Here is a 21,038-nt window from a genome sequence, read left to right as displayed (position 1 = left end):
GAGCTTTTGGGCACTAGTGAATCGGCTCTGGTGAAGGTGAGACCTCCCCTAACTGTGGGCCGCTCAGGTTCCCTACATTAAGGAGAAGGGAGGTAGAGGCAGTCTGCAGAGCTGTGTGACTTGGATAAGTCGCTTAACATCTCTGAGCTACTTAACCATTAAGTAGGGATAATAGTACCAAATTACAGCTTTGATGTGATTAAAGCAAGAAAAGCTTCTACAAGTGTGACTGGAATATGATAAGCCCTCAACAAACATTAGCTTTACTGCGCATGGTTATCCTGAGAAGAGAGGACACAGTTCTGAAATGCTTAGAGGAGTCCTGGCTCCCAGGAAGTGACAAATCTCACAGATCCAAAACTGTTTTCATTATAAAAACCCACGGAATAATATGCAGCCCCACCTCGCAGCCCCGCCCAGAGCCGTTACTGTGTCTGCATCGCAGCTCCCTTCCTGAGCCCCCTTCCACGGCTTCATCTAGTGTAACTGCCTACCGCCTCTCCGTGTCCCAGTTGTCTGGAATCCTGCTTGTCCCTGAGGGAATCCAACCGCGGTCCCTCCCTCAGCTCTCCTAGTGAAAGTCTGCCAATGGTTTGCCTGGTCTTTCACGGTCAAGGTCACTCTTTTACATGCCATGGCTCACGACCTGCCCCTGCCCACCCTCCTCTCTGCTGTGCCTGTCTCATGTACCCAATTCTCTCTCTCTCTCTCTCTCTCTCTCTCTCTCTCTCTCTCTCTCTCTCTCTCTCTCTCTCTCTCTCTCTCTCTCTCTCTCTCTCTCTCTCTCTCTGTGGGTGTGTGTGTGTCTCTCTCTCTGTGTGTGGGTGTCTCTCTCTCTCTCTCTCTCTCTCTCTCTGGCTTGCTCTCTGGCTCTCTCCCCAACCCCTCCCTTTAACCACTCCCCTCTAGCACCTCCCCCTCAGGTCCCTCCCCCAGCCCCTCCCCCAATCACTCACCCTCTGGCCCTCTCCTACCTCCCTGTCTTTACAGATGCTCTTCTCTGCCTCAGATGCCCTTGTCTGGCTGGCTGGAGTCTCAGGCTCCCAACACTGCCTGATGATGCCAGGGACTGATATTCGTGCACTTTCTCTACACTTCCCTTGAATTTTAAAACAAATATTTCCATTGATTTTGTGATCATTTTCATCTCCTAAAGGCTGTGAGTTCCTTAAAAACAGAGATAAAATAGCTTCATTGATCACCCTTGGTGCCAACTCACTATCTAGGAGCACTTAGTATATGCTCAGTAAATATTTGCTGGGTGAGTAAGTGAATAAATAAATAGGATGAATAGCTAATGTTTAATCAGTTGACTGCTCATGTGTTAGGAATTGAAATAGATGAACCTAGAATCCAGTGCATTTAGACCATTTTTAGTCATAAAAGATTAAAACCCCAAGTCTGCTTAGGTCAGTAAAAAAAAGCAATAAACCTGCATTACTAAGTTTTCTGTTACAGTAATGAGATGCCCGAGACAGGTTGCTTAGCAAGTAAACTTACAGTCCTGGAAGCCTAAGACTTTATGTCCCTTCTGAAGTGAGATGATGGAAAGCTATGGAGTCCTCTTTGTGGGCAGCAACAGTCATCTGAACCTCCCACCAGGCTAGCAAGTTGCTTGTTCTTCTGCTTGGGGATGGAAAACACTGGAATTCAGTTCAGCCTTATGAATGCTAAGCACAGACTGTAGCACTGAGCAAGGCATCAGGCCAGGGGTTCCCTTGCTATGATTTAGAAGAAAATCCTACTGATTTTAAGTTTCCTCTGCCTGGAAGAGGTCCACAGCACCTCCCAATGTCACTGTTCCAGGGATCAGGCTTTTACGCACTGGCCTTTGGGTGAGACTCAACATCTGCACGCTAAATACTAAAGTTGAGGAATGCATCAGTTTAAGCTAGACAGACCCAGGAGGTGACAGAACAAAATTACCATCCCCTTACCTCACTTTGCCACTCCCCCGATTCTGTCTCTGGTCCTGGGGTTTTCTTCTCAGCTCTCCATTCTTCCACAGGCTCTGTGGCCACCAAAGTTGGGCCTTCCCATCAACCACAGATGAGTTCTGATGCTGGTGAGTTCCCTCCATCACAACGTTTTGCAATAAATGGGGTGTCATAGTTGGCCAACCCTGAATCACATGTCTGCCTTGTGACCTGAGGACAGGAACAGCAATGTGGTTAGCAATCCAGAGACCCCAGGTGAGATGAGGGGGTATGATGACAAGGAAAGGAGAGACATGTGTCCCTTCCACTGGGTGCCCCTCCCCCATCACTCCACACAGCTCCTCCAGCCAATGGCGAGCAGAGGGAGCACACATTCTTATTTCTGAGTGCTTTATAGAGGTGGCTTAAAGGAACCTTGGACGTTGTATCTTTCCATCAAGTGTATTTGCTTAAAACTGTCTGGTTAGAATGTTTCAGCTTGGGTACAGGTGGCTAAATCACAGTAGTTTCATTGATTCTATTTGCTGCCCCTGGTCACACAGTATTAAATCTTTCTCTCCCACTAGATCACAATTTCCCACTAGATTCCGTAATTTCCTTGACACAACAGACAGGTAAGATTCCGTTCAGTCTAGTTTAAAACTACGATTCTGAATGCCCACTGCCAACTTCCCTACTGTTCCAACTCAGACAAACGGACGCCAAGCCCTTTTCTTCCTTTCCGGCACCCGGGTCCTGCAGAGGGGAAACGGGAGGAAGGAAGGCAGCATTCATGTCCCTGGCTTCCTTCTGGCTCCCTTTCTGGGTTTGGAGAATCAGGAAGGGGCGATGGTGACAGTTGTGTCCTTCTCTCCTCAAATTCGCAATGTAACCCTAAGCCCCAATGTGACACATTGGGAGTGGAGCCTTGGGTAGGTAATCATGACTGGGATTAGTGCTCTCATATGAAGGATGCCCAGGAAGTCTGCCTTGCCCTTAATGACATGGCTGTCTGTGAACCGGAAGCCGACTCTCACCAGACACTGACCGTCGCCAGCTCACCTGGCTCTTTGCAGGCTACGTTTCTGTTGTTTCAAAGCTACTCAGTCTATGGCACCACACACGCACACACACTCACACTTACTTCACAGTCCTTTCCCTTCCTAGTATTTTGGAGTAGTCTGGACAGTCCCTTAGCGTGTATCCACCCCAATCAGCTCTGCCACTAGGGACACTGAGCTGTAGGCAGATTCCCGGAAGGTGCTCTTTTCTCCTTCTCTTCAGTCAGGCACGTTCAGGGCCCAAATTTACCATCTTATGTTGTGGTCGTTCCGTGGTACCCCAGGATTCCATCTCTTCTGAGAGCAGCCCAGGCTTTGCCTCTAGGCTCTGCAGTTCCATAAGTACCCAGAGAGGGAGCTAGTGCCATGTTCTTGCAAGCACAGAACAGAGAAATTGAGGCGGGGTGGGGCTGGGGGTGGGGGTGGGGGCCTCTCCCACCCTCAATTGGCCCGGAAGACACTTCTTGGACTAGGGCCCATGAGCTCCTGAAGAGGAGAGAAGATGTCTTCAAGACACTCACAAGGTTGGATTATATTTGCCGTCACGATTGTGTTGACTTTGCTGAAACTGTAACAACCTAGCCTAGTGTGAATGAGAATTGTAGATAGATACCTTCGGGCCCTAGAAGAGTGAATTCTTTGACACTGTGCACTCCCCATCAGGAGAAATGAAAAATCTAGTCTCACTTAAGAAAATATTAAAGGAGCAAGCTTTATTAAATTTAGTGAGTCTCAATTCCAGCGATAGTTTTACAGTATTACTTGTGGCGACATGGCAGCACATGTGCGCATGCTCACTGCACACTGAAGATGCCTATCTTAAGGAAGGAGAGTCTCCCCGTGGCTGCAAGCTGGGTGAGCCAGGGCTTGCACAGAGCACCATTCCCACTTCCCGTGGGCACGCCCAGTCCTGCTTCATTCACCGGCGTACTTGGCACACACCAAACCCTGCTCCGTTCACCGGGGTACTTGGCACACACCAAACCCTGCTCCGTTCACAGGGGTACTTGCCATCGGGTTTCTCGACACGTGTACCAGGAACTGCCGCTTCCAAGGCACTGGGGAGACCCTTAATGGCGTTGTCGCCAACAATAAAAGTTAGTTTTCAAAGCAGTCACTGGAATTTTATAAAACCGCACCTGGAGTTATTATCCTGGAGTTTCCCATAGCCAAACACATTTCTAATGATGCTTTGGGTGGTGACAATGAGAGTCTTTTGGGGCTAGGATGATTAAATGTGTCAATTTGTAAAACCAATACATCCAAGAGAATTGATATTTCCAAAAGACAGATCAACGTATGATGTTACAAAATAAAATGAGTAAAAGATTCATTCTGCACACGAGATACTCCAAAGGATTTTAATGTAACAAAGAATAAATGCAAATGACACACGCAGATTCCGCATCATAGATAATCCTTAATTTTGCTATCATGCTTGTCAAGCATTGAAGGAGAATCTCCACAGCCTGGAAAAGGCCATGAAGAGTCTCTCCCTTCCAGGGAGTCAGAACATTCCGTCGTTGCTAAAGGATACAGCACAATCGTTCAAAAGCAGAGTGAGGCATGAAAACACAGCTGTTTACTACTGAATTACCCACTGTCTAGCAAAAACAGTGCTACTCAATTATATTTTAATTTTTGAAAAATGTGTATTTTTTCATGAAATGTTAAGTCAACAGAAAAATTGTTAGTAAGTAAATATTTTAAAGTTCTAAGTTTAATTTCCTTTTTAAACTTTTAGTGTGTGTGTGTGTGTGTGTGTGTATGCACACGTGTGAGCACAGCATGGTCAGAGGACAACTTGTGTTGTCAGTTTTCTTCTTCCGTCATATGGAATCTGAGGACAGACTCAGGCCATCAAGCTTGGTGGCAAGTTTCTGTGCCCACTAAGCCATCTTACAGACCCCTCTAATTTTAGTTGCTAATACTTTGAAAAAATATATATGTGTATATACATATATATCACATTATGTATGCATATATACATACACACACACACACACACACACACATATATATATATATACACACACATATCGCCAAAATCAAAAGTCTTTTGGAAATTTTCCATAACTTTTAAGACTAGAAGTGGGACTTGTGACTTAAGATTTGACCGTCATGTAGGGAGAGGGAGGGCTCAGCTCTATGCTGTGGGGGAAAGGCCTCTCCTGGTGCAGCAGACCGATCACCACAGCCCCTCCCTGTTCTAGGCTATGCCACTCCACAATGAAGCCCTGGGTGCGCATCTGGTTCTAGTGCTCTCTAGATGTCTGGGTGGAGGCTACTTTGGGTCATAGATATCCATTCAAGGAGCTAGGACGCTCCATCAAGTATCTTGTTAAATTATACCTAGTAGTTTGATAATTCCTGTACTTCTTAAAGAGTAATTTTCTCTCACAGTGCATACATGGCCTTACTGTAAAATATGTATTACCATGTATGACAGTGGGCAGAAGCAGGCAGGCAGGGTAGAATGTTGAAAAGAAGACAGACTTATGTTAATCTTGGCTTTCCTATTTACAGGGTAACTGGGCAAATTTCATGACCTGTATAATCACATTTTCTGTAGAATTTGGATAAAAACATGTGCTTTCACGCTCCTTATTATTTAAATCATGTCATATCTAACCAATGAAGTGGTCTTTCTTCTCCCCCTCCTTATGCATGACGTTAGGTGATTGGGAAAGTTGGAGTCCTTGACCAGTCCTTAGCCATCTCTGTTTTCTTTCTACAGACAAACAGGTCTTCTCTATGAGAGGAGAGCCTCAGGGGAAGATGAGCATCCAACATCTTCTCCATTCCATCCTGACAAGAGGAAGTGCCTCCTCCATGTCCAAAGGCTCCAAGGCTTACCTCTTCCTTACCTGATTCTTGATGTGAGTCAGGATGGAACCTCAAATCTCACCATTGGTACTATGTTTCAGTCACACTGGGGAAAGAAACAGCTGGCTAAGTTCTACGAAGTGAGATCTGCCAAATACAAAGCCATGGGGATCTGTAGAGACCTTCCCCTTGGGTGTACCAACTCCTTAAAGGTCAGGGATGGCAGGAGGGGTTACGGCATGTTGCGTGAAAATGTCTGCTTCCTCATGCTGCTACAATGGAGGCCTTGGGTCCTATTAACAGTGATGGGGGCAGGGTTATGAGGGGGGAGTGGGGGGGAAGGGGAGGAGGGGGGTGCCTCTCAGCAGCTGCTCAGTTACCTCCTGCTCATACTGTGCTCTGGGGCTTGGAACAGAAATCTGGAGGAATTTTAACCTTGATGGAGGACTCCATTCTTCCAAGTGGCTGCCTACATTTAGCCTTCCTATTCTGGATACTTCTCACACAGGGGTTTGCTGGCACAGTGTGTAGGAGGACATCATGGCATGGTTTTCTTGTAAAAACAAGGAAAGTGAAAAGAGATAGTGAAGATGCCGAGAAATGAGAAGCTCTGGCAATGATATGGATTAGTTGGGGACAGGAATATCAATATTGACGTCTTTTGGTGGGAGGGGTAGCTTGTGCAAGGAGCTTGATTAAAAATTACTTGACTGGAAGTAACAGATATCAATCAAGTAAAATATGTATTTACTTAATATGAGGCAGACACTATACCTCATGGGTCTCAAACACATAAAGAACCCCTGAGAAGAAAGAGGACATTAAATTCAGTTTGCTTGCTTTAAATTCTCAACATGCTGTGTATACTATATAATCTTGAACAAACCACTTGCCTCCCAAGTTATCATTTTTATTCCCCATAAAGGATAGAAAGTAAGAGAATTTAGATTTCAGGATTATTGCTATTTAAATGAGTAGCTTTATGCAGATTATTTAGAGAAGCACTTAACATATTCATGTCCATTGCAGATGCTAGTCATTCAGTATTTGTGCAATCGCCATCTAATATCAGATCAACTCTCCTGCCAGGGTCAACTAGAAAAGCTGGATGAAACGACACCTCAGGGAACTACTGAGGCCATGAAGGCTTAAGAGCCCAAGATCTCAGGAGGAAGGGAGGCAAGGAGTGAGGAGCCTGACCACCCTCTCCCCATAAGCATGCCCTGGCAGACAAGCAAGCCTTGGGATCCCAGAACGCTAACAGAAAAGATGGTCAGATAAAAACCTGAACATTACTTCCAGGACTCACAAAGCTGCAGAGAGCAGCAGGAGTAAGGGGCTGCCACAGGAAGGGAGCTCCCCTTGCTGTCTGAACTAGTCTGAGCTGCACTGTGAGACCCTGTCTCAAAAACAAAGTTCAGAAAGACGGCTTAGCTACGAGTCCTTTTGTCTTCATAAAGACCAAAGCCTGGTTTTCAGTCCAGTCCATCTCCAATTTAACAAGTTAGTCAATCTGCCTTTACCTGGTTATGTAACTTCTGGAGGAAGCCTGAACTGTCCAGAGTTTTGCACACAGCTGATAATCCATCAATAGTTACCAGATTTACCTGGGGTCAGGAAAAAATGCCCAAAACCCCTTAGAAAAGGAAACCCAGACGATATGAAGATAATTAAGATAATGGGGTCAATACAGACTTAAAATAATTGTCATAAATATGTTCATGACAGGTAATAGCTCTTTAGCTTAGAAGAAGAAACTATTAAAGACAAGCAAATAGGGCTGGAGAAAGGATTCAACAGGTAAGAGTATTTGCTGTGCAAGCACAGAGACTTGAGTTCGGATCCCCAGCACTCATGGAAAGAGCTAGGCATAGTTTCACACATGTGTGAGCCCTGTAGGACACTGTAGGGCACAGAGGCAGGAGGATACCTGGCAGGCTTCCTCCAGGTTGAGTGAGAAACCTTTTGTCACAGGAATAAGGCAGAGAATTCTAGAGTGGGACACCTGACATCCTTCTCAGGCATGGGCATGGGCACCCACACTCTCACACATGCATGTGTGCCCACCTCCGCACTCACACACATGCATGTGTGCACACCTCCACACTCACACACATGCATGTGTGCACACCCCCACACTCTCACACATGCATGTGTGCACACCCCCGCACTCACACATGCATGTGTGCACACCTCCACACTCACACACATGCATGTGTGCACACCTCCACACTCACACACATGCATGTGTGCACACCTCCACACTCACACACATGCATGTGTGCACACTTCCACACTCTCACACATGCATGTGTGCACACCTCCACACTCTCACACACATGTGCACACCCCCACACTCTCACACATGCATGTGTGCACACCTCCACACTCTCACACATGCATGTGTGCACACCCCCACACTCACACACATGCATGTGTCCACACCTCCACACTCTCACATATGCATGGGTGCACACCCCCACACTCACACATGTGCATGTGTGCACACCTCCACACTCTCACACATGCATGTGTGCACACCTCCACACTTTCACACATGCATGTGTGCACACCTCCACACTCACACACACATATGCACACCCCCACACTCACACATGCATGTGTGCACACCTCCACACTCTCACACATGCATGTGTGCACACCTCCCCACTCTCACACACATGTGCACACCCCCACAAACACATAAAATTTTAAGTCAGCGAGTGAAGGTTCTAGAATTTAAAACAGCTGGAAGTCTTTATTTTCAATATGTAGAGTTATTCTCAGATTATAAAGATCTGAAAGGGAGTCAATGAGTTGAAGAATTTGTCAGGAAAAATGTGTAAACTGGAGCATGAAGACATTAAAATTATAAACGAGGAAAGGAACCAATAAGAGATTTTGGAAAGAGAAAGACTGAACAGAGGCTTGGAGTCCCAGAAGAACAAGACAGATAAAGAAGGAAAGCAATGTATAGAGAAAAAGTGGTGATTTCCTCCAAACTGATAAAAGATACTGCAATACCAGCTCAATCTTTGTTAGCTGCACGAAACAATTAGAAAGGGAATCTCACATAGGCAATCATGGTAAGGGCTGCTCAGGGTCTGAGACCAGTGTTTCCTCTTAAAAGCAACCAGAGAGGAAGAGACAAAGTAGCAATCATTGGACAGAGGACTTCTAAGAACAAAACAAGCAAACAAAAAGGGGCACTCTGGAAGGGAAGACGAAGGGAAGACCATAGCTAGTCCCTAGTTGTTATACCCTGTCAGAAAATATTACAGACAAAAAAACCAAAGAATTCCTTATCACCAGGACAATCTTGTTAAAAACAAATCATATGTAACTACATGTAAATGTATAAGGCTCCCTGGGCAGAAGACACGTGGTACAATGTGGAAACATGGAACAGAACAAAAACAAATGGAAAACAAAAATGTGGGTATACTGAGTGTTCAAGATAACAATATATTCTAAACCATCTTTGGCAAATAGTCATTGAACATAGTAATTCCTTGTTTTGTTTTTTGACACAGGGTTTCTCTGTGTAGCCCTGATTGTCCTAGAACTCTCTCTGTAAGCCAGGCTGACCTCAAACTCACGGACACCCACCTGGCTCTGCCTCCCAATGGCTGGGATTAAAAGTGTGTGCCTCAACCACCGGCCATAAGGAAGATTTTCAAGGGACATTTTATACAAGCATAGCATATACTTTGACCAAGTCCACCCCACTTTCCCCTTCTCCCTGTCCCCATTATTCCGTCGTGTTCCCAGACAATCAAACTTCTGTTTCCATGCCACGTATATACACAATTTTATGTATTCATAGAAATGGAATCTACAAAGCAATTAAAATGTGATTTTTGTCTTTGTATATGATGTAATTCTCTTAATATGAGTTCCAGTAAAACAATAATACAGTTTCAAACTTTCAATTGTACGGAATCATTGCACATAGCACTGTTACATAAGGATATTTCCATACTTGCAGGTCCCCTGAGCTCATTGGCCAGCCAGTCCAGATGAATTGAGGGGCTTCAAGTTCAATGAGAGACCCTGTCCCCAAATACAGTAGAAATCAGTGGAGGCAGATGCTCAGTGTTGCTCTCTGGCCTTCACAATCACATGTACACACAGATCCACATTTCCAAACACACACACACATGCAGAAAAGCTGGCAATAAAAGGAAATGCTTCAGAATGATAATGGGCTGGTCCACAATAAATTATAAATAAGTTTGTATAGACTGTTAACAAACACCTCAGATGCAGAAGGCAGCGACAGAATTAAATAGAACAGGCAAATCCATAAGCATGGCTGGGGATTTTAACATTGCTTTCTCAGTCACCATTAGTACAAAGGTAGAGAAGTCAGCATGATTATAAAGTGGCCTAGTTAATATATATAGAATGTTAGACCTGACAACCACAGTGAAAACTCTTTCTGAGTGCAGCCTCTGCAAGTTTCAAAGGCTGGACATAAAGGACTGTGCTCTCTGTCACAGAGAAATTCAGCTGGACATAAATAACAATGGTCAGGAGGGACATATCTAAGTATCTGGAAATTAAGCAATATGCTTCCAAATAATCAAAAGTAAATCTGACAATTTTCAGAATGGAATATTTGTGAAAACAAATGTACCCAACTTGTGGGCTACAGGGGAAGGGGGTTAGATGCTTATATTGGAAACAAACAAACAAAGCCCAAACTCAATTACCCAATTGTTTGCTATGTTTTGATTAGGTCACAGGAGATCATGAACAGACTAATGGCATTCATCATAGGAGTTACATATGAAGACAGTCAGTTGTTATAAAGGTAGGCTCAGGGGCTGGGGAGATGGTTCAGTGGTTAAATACGCACACTGCTCTTGCAGAGGACCTGAGTTCAGTTCTCAGCACCCATGTCAGGGAAGGCTCGGCTGACAACCTCTTATAATTCCAGTTCCAGACAATCTGTCTCCCTCTTCTGGTCCCCATAGGCACTGCACTCATGTGTACAAACCCTCCATCCCTCTCACACACAATTAAAACTATAATAAAGTCCCTAAAATAAAGGCAAATTTAGTATCTCTCTCGTGTTCTTGTTACAAGCATCCATCCATCCATCCTGTTACAATAAAGCAAGAAGGCTCTCACCTGATGCCAGCACCTTGACCTTGGATTCCCAGGCTCAGAACTATGAGATATCAATTTCTTTTCTTCAGTAGCTCACAAGGCTGCAAGATTCTGTCACAGATGCAGAAAACAGATGAATAACATTATTAAGTAGGAAAATACTCCAGTCAAGCCCATAGAAGATAAAATGAGAAAAGGTACCAATATACGAACAGAAATAAAAAGCAAATGTACAATGAAGAAGGTCATCTTTCTCAAAAGGCAGAAACTCATTGCAAAAAAGGTAAAAGGAAAGAAAAAGTCAAAAGTGCTCAGTTTTTATTAACAAAAGAGATTCTTATAGATTCTATGGGTTTATTGTAATCAAAGAATGCTATAAGCAAGCTATTGATACTTAGAAAAAATGGGCAGATTCCTTGGGAAACAAGTTTAACAGAGTCGACACACATGGAAAGCATGAGTCTGTACAATATGTGTAATGAATAATTTAAAGTCTTCCCACACAACCCAGTTTTTGTAGCATCTAAAGCTAAATGTGCCCTTATTCCCATAATCTTACATCTGTAGATATATACTCAACATAAATGAGTTTATATAAACATGAAAAAGCCACTTAGAAATTGTCATGGCATCATCATTTTTAGCAGTTTCAATAAAAGTAACCCATATGTCCATCAAAGACCAGAAGAAATAAGTGAAAATAGGTGTGGTGGTTAACCTTAGCTGCCAACTTGATTGGATCCAGAATCAACTAAAACTCAAAGGTGGTGGGCATACCTGTGAGGGATTTTCTTGATCAGACTATTTGAAGTGGAAAGACCCAGCCCAAATGTGGACAGCACACTCCTGTGGCAGCACCGATGAAAGGACATGGAAGTGTGCTTTTCTCCAAAGATTCTGCTGCTGTGGCACTCCTTTGATGATATTAGAATGAGCTTCCTCAAGCTTCCAATACAGATGAGCAGCTCTCTGGGAATCTTGCAGGCCTTCAGTGCCAGACTGAGACTCCTGAGACATCCAGCCCATGGACCAAGCAGCTACTAGATTCTCCACCTCTCCAGTGTAAGACAGTCATTGTTGAACAACCTGAACCATACCATGTAACCAGTTTAATAAGTCCTCCATAGACACGCATACCATACATGCATATATGTATATGTAGTCATTCATTAGTGCTATTCCTTTAAAGAATATATACGTATGTACACACACATATATATTATATATACATATACATATATAAATATATACTTATTCAGCGGAATACTATATAATGGTGAAAATAAATGAACCCTTTCTGCACGTGACATGGGTGAGTATCATAAATATGCTATTTGGGGAAAGATGTCATGTACAAAAGCATGTGTTTGCTGTGATTGTAATTACAGAAAACCCAATGAAGAAGAAATAAAATAGAATATTGGTTACCCCTGGGAAGGGTTGAGGGGAAAGCTATTGAAAAGGGACTGAGGCGATGCTTACATTCCACTTCACATCCCAGTTAGTACATGGCTGTGTGCATCTGTGTTCGCACACTTCTGTGGATATGTGCTATCCTTTGGTGAGAACCCACACTATGTATCAGCAAGAGTTTTATTTGGGGCCTGGGGAGATTGCTCTGTGTGGGAGAGCACCTTCTGTATAAGCATGACCTTAGTTTGGAACCCCAGACTCCATGTAAAAAGAAAGGCATGATGGCGTGTGCCTGTAGCTCTAGTGCTGTGAAGATGCAGACAGGAGACTCTCTGGATGCCAGCCTCACATCAGGTTCAGTGGGAGACCCTATGTCATGGGAATAAGGTGGAGAGTGGTGGACCAGAAGGCTCAATATCCTACTCTGGCTCCTGTGCCTGCACACAGGAATGCACACCAATACATATATGTGCACATGCTATACACACATATATACATGTATGTGCACACACACAAGCACACATGTACACATGCACATGAGTTTTATTTCTTAAAGCTACCGTCCTTATCGCCATCGTTATCATAAGGAACTAGGGAAGGAAACCCAGGCAGCCCGGGTCAGGTCTCACTGTGATCCCTTCCTAAGAACGGCCTTAGCAGTTGTGGGAACTTGAATAAGTATCCAGTCAGAGACCCAGAGACCATTTATACAAACTCATAAGCGTTATAAACTAGGCTCAGAAACTGTAAACTAAAAATATGTTGTATCCATCTCTTCTAAAAACTATGTCTCTATGATTATAAAAATGCGGTGCCCTGAAAAGCCAGCTTTAAATTTAGATCTCTCCATTTTGGAGCAGGAAAATGACCACCTGGAGAGAGATAGTTTCAGTCCCTAGCACACAGCTGGCCCATCTCTTTTCCCAGGCACCTCTCTGTAGGGCTCCCCCACAATCACATGAATATGACAGCCCAAAAAAGAACCTTCTACATGTCCTCAGAGCACAACTCTCTTGTGACCACTCATGGGGCCAAGGACATTTCAGCTAGTAGTGTGGCCCATGTTCACGTTGCAAACACCCTGGGGACATTTGAGCAGGGAATGCTGAGTCACAGATAGGAAGGGCCTGGTTTGGAAGAGGGGAGGCAAATGCTAGAAGGACATTTGCAGCTTCTTGGGCCCCATTGTTGCCGGTAGAGGGGAACAGGCGGAGGAGGGAGGGTAGCGCCCTCTAAAACAGTGGTTCTCAACCTTTTTAATGCTGTGACTCTTTAATGAAGTTCCTCATGTTGCGGTGACCTCAACCATAAAGCAATTTTCATTGCTACTTCTTAATTGTAATTTGCTACTGTGACCCCTGTGGAAGGGTTGTTCAGCTAACAACGGTGTCACGACACACAGGCTGGGAACTATTGTTTTTAGGGAATATACAAAGGGCAGAGATTTTTGCAAATTTCAAGAAAAAGACTGATTTTTTTAAAGTCATCTGTGGGGTTAGAGAGATGGCTCAGAAGGTGAAGCTCTTACTGTGCAGACATGAGGACCTGGGTTTGCATTCCCTGTGCAGACGTGAAGACCTGGGTTCAGATTCCCCATGCAGATGTGAGGACCTGGGTTCAGATTCCCTGTGCAAGCATGAGGACCTGGGTTTGCATTCCCTGTGCAGACGTGAGGACCTGGGTTCAGATTCCCTGTGCAAGCATGAGGACCCCGGTTCAGATTCCCTGTGCAGACATGAGGACCCGTGTTCAGATTCCCTGTGCAGATGTGAGGACCTGGGTGGGTTTAGATTCCCAGCAGCCATGTAAAGGCATGGTGCAGAGGTGGATCTGTAACCACAGTACTTGGAGACAGAGACAAGTGGATCCCAGGGGCTCACAAGCTAGTCAGGTTAGCCAAAGCTCCAGGTTCAGTAAAAGACTTGGTCTAAAAAGCAAAAACAAAAACAAAAATGGATTTGGAATGTGGCTCATGCCTTTAGTCCCCACACTCCGGAGGCAGGGGCAACCAGGTATCTGTGACTCTGAAGCCAGCCTTGCTCTATGTAGTGAGTTCTAGGTCAGCTGAGGCCTTTAGTGACATCATTTAAAATAACAGAAACAAAAATGATGGAGAATGACAGAGAAAAACACCTCACATAAATCTCTGGCCTCCACATGTGCATACTTACACAAGTGCACAGGCCCGTGAGTGTGCATACATACACATGCATGCACTCACACAAAGTCACATGTATAGGAACACACACACACATACATGGAGCTAACTGTACTTGCAATGTTAGAGATACAGAAATAGGGAAATAGAGGCAGAGACAAAGAGCTTTTAAAATAAAATAGGAAGACTCCACTCAGTGAGTGCATGCCCTGTCCACACGTGAGGTGAGAATATACACATGAGGTGAGAATGAACTAGGAAGACTCCACTCAGTGAGCGCATGCCCTGTCCACACATGAGGTGAGAATATACACATGAGGTGAGAATGAACTAGGAAGACTCCACTCAGTGAGCGCATGCCCTGTCCACACATGAGGTGAGAATATACACGTGAGGTGAGAATGAACTAGGAAGACTCCACTCAGTGAGCGCATGCCCTGTCCACGTGAGCTGAGAGAGACGAGCCCCCACCCACCAGGATGTGGAAGCACACGTAGGAATTAGATTGCTTTGCTCATCACCTTATCCCAGAGTCTAGTACCGAATCTGGGTAACAAGAGACTCCAGGGCTCCCTGGGACGTTACCAGATGCTGTGGGCTCTCCCTGCAGGAGCACCTTGCTTGCGCTGTGTTTAAAAACACAGTGCGGGTGTTCAGAGCAAGAGTATGAACAGAGTGAAGCCTGCCCACCCAGAGCGCCTCTCTCAGAGTAGAGAGCTCAGGATGACAGAACCGAAGGCTGCAGGGACCCCATGTCAAGGTCCCAGAGGCTCCAATGCCCTCGCCCCAGGAGCTGAATACACAGGTAAAGGCAACAATTAGCTGTCTGGAAAGCTTCTGAGAACGTCATAACCATTTCAAAGGTGTCCACGACCCCCAGAATACTCCTTGGCATGCCCCTGTCTCTAACAAATGCAGAGATGTGGCTGTAACTCAAGGTCATTCTGAACTCTGCTCCGTCCCCCTAGCTCAGGAAGCCGTTTCTGCCTACTTCATTGTAGAATTCACGTCTTCAGGCAGAGTGGGAATTCACTAACCACTCCTGGCAAAGGCTGACAAGCAGCCACATGTTCCTGTAGAGTCCTTTGGGTTTCCGTGGGGAAGGTGATTCTAGCACACAGCCAGGGCTGGAAACCACTGGCTCCAATATTTCACCAGGGAGTGTGTTGGAGACGGCAATGGAGGCTTGATGAGTTGCCAGCTCCAAAATTCTGAGTTCTAGAATATGTATCATGGCAACCAACTCAAGCAGAGAACACAGGTCACCTCATTACCACTGATCTAAATTGGGGCCTTTCTAATAAGCAGGCTGACCACCAGACTACGACTGGTCTGGGACTCCCAGTAAGTCTCTTCTATTTTTCTTCCCTCAAAGATAGCACAGCTTGCACAACATAGCCTGTTAGTGTGGCTCATGCGCTTACAGAGGGAGGGGAGGATGGCAGGGCCAGCAGAGCGAGGCTGTCACACGTCTGCACACAGGCTGCATGTTATCATGTGTTAGCAACAGTACAGAAGAGTGGAGGGAGAAACGGCCCGACGTAGATCCAAGGCCCAGGGGGTGACCAGGGCAGGCTGGGAAAGCTCCAGTCTTCTGCAGAAAGATGAAGCAGTCACGGCTATGGTAACCACGCTCTTTAACAAACTGTGGCTGTGGCATAATCAATCACTCAGGTTCATCATATCAGCAGTTACTTTCCCGTTAGGGGAGGGTTAGGGAGAGAGGCCATTATAGAGGAAGAGAGTGGTGTGGGGAGCAGATGAGCACGTGACTGGACAGCAAAGAGACTTTCCCAGCGTGCACTGAGACTTAGGGCTGGTCTGGGGGGGGCACGGGTAGTGTTCGTGGGGTAACATCACACACAAGTGAATAAATGTGTCATTTAGCTGGGTCCTGAAGGAAGAACGGAAATTTCCAAATGTGTGGGCAGAGGGAAATGAATTTTCACAATACTATGGTCAAAGAAGCCCAAGAAAAGGGAATTTGAAGGACCGCAGCGGTTGAGTGACAGGAACGTAAATAGCATGCAGAAGGCGGATTCGCAACAAAAGGAGGAGGCACAGCAATTAGTCGATGAATATTGCTTAGGGTCACTGAATTATTTAGCTGATTTTGAAACAGAAAATTCGGGGGTGGGGTATATGATTTGTTCATCCAGACTATGTATTGATTATAATCTCCATTGGCCTTAGACCTACAACCGCTGGATTTAGCCTCCTAAGCATCATGCACACACCCAGCTTCAAGTTTATTTGAAGTATTAATTGCCATAGATTGGAAAAATTCGATGAATTTTGATGTTTCCTTTTTCACTAGACTCGGAAGACATACTGTTTCTTTGAATTTGGCTCAATAAGAGCAACAAATACAATGTCTGATTTCTTTTGTTGAGTTTTTTGAGCTGGGATCTCATGTATCCAAGGCTGACCCAGAATTTGCTATTTAGTAACTGCGGCTGACCTTGAACTCCCAACCCTTCCATCTCCCTCCCTGATGCTGGGATCACAGATGTGTGCTCCTGGCATGAGTGTTGAGAACCTGAACCCAGGTCTGCAGGTGAGCACGCTCCCGACTGAGCCGTGTTTCCATCCTCCACTCTACCAGCTTCTTACAAATTCCCAAGTTGAAAATTTTATTCAGGATAACCAAAAAAAATTTTGCAAAAATGTGAATTTATGGGAGTTTCCAAACAAGCCATACAAAATAATAACAAGTTTTATTTACCTTCCTTTTTGAAGGTGGGAAATCTGCAGAGAGTGAATTGACAATGTTACTAGTAAGGTGTTTATTTAATGTTCCCATTGTGGGTCAGACAATCAAGCTTCTTTATCTACAGTGACTAAAGTTAGACTTGGTTAAAGTGCTCGTTCTAAAGACTTAGCTGGTTTAACCATTGCAGCTACATCCCATTGAAAGGGAGGGAGAGAAGAAGACTATAATACTAAAATAAAGTTATTTTCCCTCTAAAAATAAAATAAGATAAAAGCATCCACGCCTCAGCAGCTAAGCCTGACAAACACCTGTGTTCACAGCGCTGTGTACTTGAACCATGACGGGGAAAAAAACAAAGCAGACAGCCACTACCCGTAAACGCTCCACAGCAGCCCCGACGATGCTTCTGGCCTCTGCCCAATGTTGCACAGCAGTGAATCAAGACAAGACATCAATTTGCTAATGTGCACGTAATCACCAAGGATGAAGATGCCTGGGCTTGCATTCTGAAGTGTTTCTAAAATTGTTCATTAAATACAAGCAAGAGGAGGAAAGCCACGGCAGAACAGAAGTGGGGGACACTTGATGGTCTGGTCTGATCAACTTCAATACTCGTGACTTAAAGCCTCTTCCGGGTTCTCGCCGTTTCTATGGCTTGGACTTCGTCTGTCTTCCAGTGCTGGGCTTCATCATTTGCTAACGGATCATCTGGATTAGGAGCACTTAACAAAGCCTGGACTGATAGCAGAATTGTGCGGATCTGCAGTACTGGGGACCACTTATCTGTGAAGGTAACAGGCCCAGCATGATTTGATAAAGCATGAAAAACAGGCCCAGAATGGTTGAACTTCCCTCCTACATAATCCGGCGGTGTTGACGCGAGGGGAGATTACAATGTTTACATTCTGAACATGGAAAACTTAAGGCAGACAGGACAGGTAAATACAGCACAGGGTGACAATACCTACTTTCAAATTATCGAAGCATATTTTTCCTAACTTGTCTGCATTAGGATGAGAGACTTGAGTCGTTAAATGTGCTGTAGGTGCTGCCTTTGGGTATTCTTCTGGAAGGAATAGTTCAAGTTTAAAAGTCCCTCCCTCAAAGGGGGAGTCCTGGAGGCCAGGTGCAAATAACGGGAGCTGCTCTGATGGTTCTGCTTAGAACCAGGGCCTGATCTCTCCACTGAACTCTGCGTCCTTGGTGACCCTGCGGTGCAGCCACCTCTCCAGATCCCCTGTTTTTGTCTCAGGCTCTCCTCGCCTCACACAGCAGTCAACTTGGGTATTTTCAGTGAACTATCTAGGCCTGCCCCTCCCCAAGGGAAACTCAAAATAACTAGATGTTGTTAAGTCAGCCAAAGAACGTTGCTCAGAACTCAAAGGATCTTGTGCAGGCTACAGGGACATGTTCTTGGGGTTAGCTGGATTCTGACACTGACAAAGGTTCTCAGGAAGGTTTGATGTGACCTGTGAGGCCTGAGAACCCAACAGTCTTGGTTTGAGTGGCAGCTCGGGTACCGCTGGCTGCTGGCATAGGCCACATTGTCTCTCTAAGCTTTGCCTTCATGTTAATGATGGGAAAATAATATCTAACACATTGAATTGTGAGGTTCTCATAAAAAATGTTTGCGAGTAGGTGTTGGAGAGATGGCTCAGCAGCCGAGGGCACTGGTTTCTCTTCCAGAGGACCAGGTTTGCTTTCCAGTATGCACGTGGCGGCTCACAACCTTCTGTAGCTACAGTTGCAGGGGGTCTGATGCCTTCCAGCCTCCATGGATACTGCACCAGTGTGATACACATGCACACACAGCACACTCACCCACATGAAATTAAAACAGTAAGTCTTTTTAAAAAAGAATTGCTAAGGAAAATGTCTGAGTGGACTGTCCTGGGCAAGTCGTTGTCATTGCCAGGAACAGGAAGAGGCACTTATACTCATGAAGCTGAAATGGAGGAACAGGAAAGGCTAGGCAGAGTCCTCAGACAGGGAGAAGGAACTGGCTCTCTGGAACCCAGGTACACGCCTGTCCCGCGCTACCGTCTCGCCAGCAAGAACGACGCAGGACACTCGGATCCTTCTGCAGTAAAGCTTTAATACATCTTGAGAGATAGATGATCAGCTTCTGAGAGGGAGACCCCAAGCTAAGAAACCCAGCCCCTTATATAAGCCTAGGAGCTCCGAGTGAGACGTGTAGAGCCGGGATTGGTGGTTTGCTCATCACCCCAGATGACGGGTGAGGCACAGCTTAAACGGTAAACTCCAACTGACAGCAGATGTCAGCGCCATCTTCTAATGGCGATAGCGATAGCGAGGGCGGCTCCTCACATCTCCCCCTATTCATTTATTTTTGAAGCCATAGGACACCCACAACTTTGGAGTGGAGATAGAGGTCAAATCCCCATGTGCAAATTTGGAACATGTACAAAGCTCCTCTCCAGGGTCTTATCCCCAGAGGGAGCCCTGACCAGTCCCGATGTCGTTTTTCTGGGGGAAGGAGATCATGACATAGAACCTTCATGCAAGATGACTTATCTCCCAGGAGAAAGTCGTTATACCGCAGACCTCTCCTGTGCAGTGCTTAGCCTTGCAACTCCTTGGGCTGCTGAAGCCTACCCACTCTATCCCGTGCAATGAGACTAGCCTCGTGGGGTGCAAGAGCCGGGAGGCCAGCGACCTATTGCTTTAACATGGTTAACCAAATGTCAGGGGAGGCTCCGTGTTCTAAGGCAGCAAGTGCTTGTGCCACCATCACTTTGTCTCTTTTGTTTGGGCTCTGAGCTTACACACCATCCAAAGCATCAACACTATTCCACAGCAGAGAACTAGGCTAAATGATCCCACCCCCACCCATTCCTTAAAATAAGAAAATGCAGATGAAATCCAGGAGGAGAGGCCTTCCATCAGAGAAAGATCCAGACGCGTGGAATTCACTTGCAGGATCGCCACTCTCAACTCACGGAGTGTCTGCTCAAACTCAAAAGTCCAATTCTGTAATAAATGTTGAGACAGAGCTTTTGACAGGTTAGCTGCTCTTGTAAAATTCTCATATTGTACTGAAGTGAACACAAAGGCCAGGCAACTTTTGTTCACATCCCAATTGGGCCATCTGCCACAATATATCCAATTGTTCCTGAACCAAATTAATCTGTTGGTTTACCAACATCAGGCCTCCTTGTATCTGAGAATTGGCAGTGGCCTGTTTATCTAGGGCCATGGTCACAGTGGCTGATAGTTCATTAATGGTTTGAGTTGTCTGCACAGTGGCGGAAAGTGCAAGGGCCGAGGCGGTAACCGAAGCAGTAACCGCGGCGGCAGCTATCAGGCCCACAATAATAGCAGAGATCCCAAAAATCTCGCTTTTCCCTAAACAAACTCAAACTACTTGGCACCTCAACAGGAACTGGAACAAATCGAGGCATGCGCATTACCAAAGCAAAAGGGTGCTTAATAGCATCCCAGCATAATGCATAAAAACAATTCTAAGCAGAGCAATTTATTTCTTTCTGATTCTTACCTAAGGTATCATTACTCACAACCCAAATAAAGGGCAGCCAAACACAAATTGGAGCAGCTGAATAATTAGTTCTCTTAAAAGGGTATACTTAACATTGGAGGAGGACCAATCAGATGATCCAGAGCTCTGTCCCTCACTCAGACTGTTGCCTAATGCCCCTTTCCAATCAAAAGTAATCTGTCCCTTCTCACTATATCCTCCAGCAATCATTGCCATAGGAGAAAGATCAGTACAGCTTCCATTAATTCAAAAGGATTAGCATTAGATCTTTCTGGATCCATATGAATAAAATTATCCTTTAATGAAGAAATCACAGTAA

The 21,038-nt window shown here is 45.2% G+C and overlaps 1 long non-coding RNA gene across 2 annotated transcripts; it reads right to left on the bottom strand.

Moving 5' to 3' along the window:
• Nucleotides 1–1,441: 1,441 nt before the first annotated feature.
• On the bottom strand, nucleotides 1,442–15,661 carry LOC121143113. Of its 2 annotated transcripts, none has more exons than XR_005880223.1 (5): nucleotides 15,481–15,661; nucleotides 11,696–12,004; nucleotides 10,940–11,029; nucleotides 1,938–2,147; nucleotides 1,442–1,626 (listed from the first exon to the last, which is right to left on the bottom strand). It is a non-coding gene; the product is annotated as an uncharacterized LOC121143113 (long non-coding RNA). The 2 variants fall into 2 exon arrangements; XR_005880222.1 differs by having other exon boundaries at nucleotides 1,442–1,623.
• Between the last annotated feature and the right edge of the window lie 5,377 nt (nucleotides 15,662–21,038).

This window comes from Mesocricetus auratus, unplaced genomic scaffold, assembly GCF_017639785.1.
Source record: "Mesocricetus auratus isolate SY011 unplaced genomic scaffold, BCM_Maur_2.0 Super-Scaffold_100011, whole genome shotgun sequence".
In the NCBI taxonomy this organism is placed as follows: Eukaryota; Metazoa; Chordata; class Mammalia; order Rodentia; family Cricetidae; genus Mesocricetus; species Mesocricetus auratus.
The sequence above is the reverse complement of the archived record's forward strand: the minus strand, read 5'-3'. Positions and strand labels throughout refer to the sequence as shown.